The sequence below is a fragment of the Vicia villosa genome, unplaced genomic scaffold, assembly GCF_029867415.1.
Source record: "Vicia villosa cultivar HV-30 ecotype Madison, WI unplaced genomic scaffold, Vvil1.0 ctg.001304F_1_1, whole genome shotgun sequence".
Classification (NCBI taxonomy): Eukaryota; Viridiplantae; Streptophyta; class Magnoliopsida; order Fabales; family Fabaceae; genus Vicia; species Vicia villosa.
Window position 1 is genome coordinate 563066 of NW_026705567.1, and position 3623 is coordinate 566688.

The window sequence follows — 3623 nt, forward strand, 5'->3', positions numbered from 1 at the left end:
ATAAATTCAAAGATTGAATTTTGCAAAAGGTTGAATTCAGTATTTTGTCCTCAAAACCCACAGTTTAGAAATAACTAAAAATAATGATGAATAATCAAAGTAAAATATATTTACCATAAGAATACATATTTCTTTTCTCTTTTTATTTTTTCTTAAAATATTTTACGTTCCCTATATATAGTATTAATAATCAAGTTAGTCTTCCATCTTTCAATAATTAAAATAAACTAGTTATATTTATTTCTTTGGCAATGGCTTCTTATGTCAATCAAACTAGTTTTTTCTGGATTTTGTGTTTTGCTTTGGTTTTGCTTTCAGGTAATTAATATAAACTAGTTGTATATATTAATTTATCATGAGAATTGGCATGAGTTTGATTCAATAATTTATATTGCATTTTTTAATTTTATTTTTGTTGTAGGTTTTGCAACATGTTTGGGTCCTGTGGGTCCTCCAGGATTAACCTGCTCAGAGAAATGCACTAATCCAGCAACATGCAATAAATCTTGCATTGACAAAGGCTTTAAGAATGGTGGTACATGTGAAGGTTTTAGTCCTCAAGATTTGAGTTGTTGTTGTAAAAAATAAAAATAGAACTACTTCTGAAACTTCATCTATGTAAGTTAATGGAAGTAGTTTTTCTGTGTTTTGTTTTGAACCATCGTACTACGGTAGAATAAAATTTGAATTGTTATGTGTTTTTTTAGGTATGTTTTCAATATTTTTATTCTGACTTTGAAAATTGCCATCGCTAATTAACGGTGGAATTTGTCAGATTTGGTTTACAAAAATTAAATTATATATATTTCTTTATAAATATAATTTGATTCTTAATTTGCTTATAATAATATCCTTAAGTAAAAGTTTTCCCCTATTTTTAAAATCAAGACTATGTTGCAAAATCAAAGGAATATAAAAAAAAATGATTGTAGTGTTAAATTTGTTAATAATTATTATTATTTTTAGAAATTCATTCTATAAAAATAAAAATTAATTGGTGTTTTCATCATTATATTTTGGCAAAAATATAATTTGATTATTTTGAACCATCGTACTACGATAGAATAAAATTTGAATTGATATGTGTTTCTATGTATATTTTTAATATTTTTGTTCTGACTTTAAAATGAACCCTCGCTAGTGGACGGTGAGATTAGTCAGATTTAGTTTACAAAAATTGAATTATATATATTTATTTATAAATATAATTTGATTCTTAATTTTGCTTATAATAATATCTTTAAGTAAAAGTTTTCCCCTATTTTTAAAATCAAGACTATGTTGCAAAATCAAAGGAAAATAAAAAAAATGATTGTAGTGTTAAATTTATTAATAATAATAATTATTTTTAAAATTCATTCTATAAAAATAAGAATTAATTGGTGTTTTCATCATTATATTTTTGCAAAAGAGACGAACCCAATTTTTCTTATTTAATAGACATCAAAGTTCATCGTTAGACCAGTTTGCTATTGAAGTTTAATACTTCAACTCTGTTAAATATTCAAGGTCGGTCCAATATATTTGGATGCCCGATGCAAATTAATTATAAAATATTTTAATAAAAATTAATATTATTTTAATAAATTTATTAATTTTTTATCTAAATATTAATTTTAAAATTTATCTAATACGAATTTATTAAAAATAATTTAAATTAGATAGATCTTTATTTATTTGATGATAAATTTTTCTTTATAATAATAAAAAAGATGATAAAATATTATATAAAAACTTAGTAAGAATATTAAAAGTACACAATTTATTCATGTTTTTATATATATATAATTATTTATTAAATTTTTATAATTGTGTAATGTTAGAACAAGATTTGTTCTAATCAATATTCTTGTTTTGATGATAACAATGTATATGAATTTTGTATAAGACAATGTGGTACTCTAATCCTTTACATTTTCCATTTCAAGAATTATATAAGGAGTACGCACAATTCAACGCTAGAAGCACAGACTCAGAAGGTTCAAGAATGCAACATCAGAACATGCTCTCGCAAGACATCAGAAGATGGTCTAGCAGAATCAGAACATGGTCTATGAAGCATCAGAAGAACATGAGATCTGAAGCAGAAGCACTGAAGTTCTTATGGTATCACGCTCAAGCACTTCAAAGTCAGAAGACAAGAAGATGCTCTGCACCAAGCTGTTTAACTCTGATTATTCAAACGTTGTATCTACAAACATTAGATCAGAAGCAAGTACAAGATGACAGGCTACGCTGACTGACAAAAGGAACGTTAGAAGCTACAAAAGGCAAAGTCAGTAGAAGCAGCAAAAGCAAGGCTCGAGGTAGTTGACAAATGAGTGAAACATTAAATGCAGAGCTGTATGGAACACGCAACGCATTAAATGCTCCCAAAGGTCATCTTCTCAAAACGCCTATAAATATGAAGTTCTGATCAGAAGCACACAACGAACCACTCTTGCAAAATACTGAAACGCTGCTGAAATCATTCTTACGAACTTCATCTTCATTCTCACATCTTTGTAATATCTTAGTGAGATTTAAGCTTAGAACTTAAGAGAAATATCACAGTTGTGATTATAGCTTTCTAAGAAGCATTTGAATACTCTTGTAAACATTTATTTTACAATGATTTGTAAAAGGTTCCTAGAGTGATCAGTGAGATCGGTAGACTCTAGAAGACTTAGAAGTTTCTAAGTGGTGTATACCTAGAGTGATCAAGTTGTGATCAGTATACTCTAGAAGACTTAGAGGGTATCTAAATGGAAAACCATTGTAATCAAGATTGATTAGTGGATTAAATCCTCAGTTGAGGTAAATCACTCTAAGGGGGTGGACTGGAGTAGTTTCATTAACAACGAACCAGGATAAAAATAATTGTGTTAATTGTTTTTGTCTTAAGAGTTTTTAAAGTCACACTTATTCAAACCCCCCTTTCTAAGTGTTTTTCTATCCTTCAATTGGTATCAGAGCCTGGTTCTAGGTGCAAGCACTTAACCGTGTTAGAAAAAGATTCAGGAAGAGAAAAACACTAAGTCTTTATGGCTGCTGAAAAAGATACATCTACATTTGGTCCTGTTGAACAAAACAATGGAAACAATGGCTAGACTAGACCACCAGTGTTTGATGGTGAAAACTTTGAATACTGGAAAGATAGATTGGAAAGTTACTTTCTTGGTCTAGATGGTGACTTATGGGATCTTCTTGTGGATGTGTTATACCCCAAAATTTGCCCGCATCTTTTTTCAAGAAAACTTCAATCTAAAAATTAAGAGTTTCATATAATCTTGGATTTTCACATCTTGATTTATGAATACTTGATTTTTAGAATTTTTTCTTATACAGTATTTTGGCTTGCTGTTGAATTTATTCTTACGCAAACGCCAAGTACTGTTTATTGCTTCACACACGCTATTTATTTGATATTTGTTTACAGATAAATAGTACTGACGCAATTGGTACAGAATTAAATCTTTTGCAGGCGCAGAGTCCGGGATTCAGACTGTACTGGTAAACAAGTAAATTATTACTAATTTTTGTTTCCCACTAACTGTTGTACTATATTCCATTATTTTCAAAATCTCTTTTCAAATCTCTTTTTCAAAAATCAAATCTTAACTTTATTCTACACATCTCTCTTT

The 3623-nt window shown here is 28.3% G+C and overlaps 1 long non-coding RNA gene across 1 annotated transcript; it reads left to right on the plus strand.

The window, feature by feature from the left end:
* The first annotated feature begins 216 nt into the window (after positions 1–216).
* On the plus strand, positions 217–700 carry LOC131634466 (uncharacterized). The gene is made up of 2 exons (XR_009293547.1): positions 217–318; positions 422–700. It is a non-coding gene; the product is annotated as an uncharacterized LOC131634466 (long non-coding RNA).
* Positions 701–3623: the final 2923 nt, after the last annotated feature.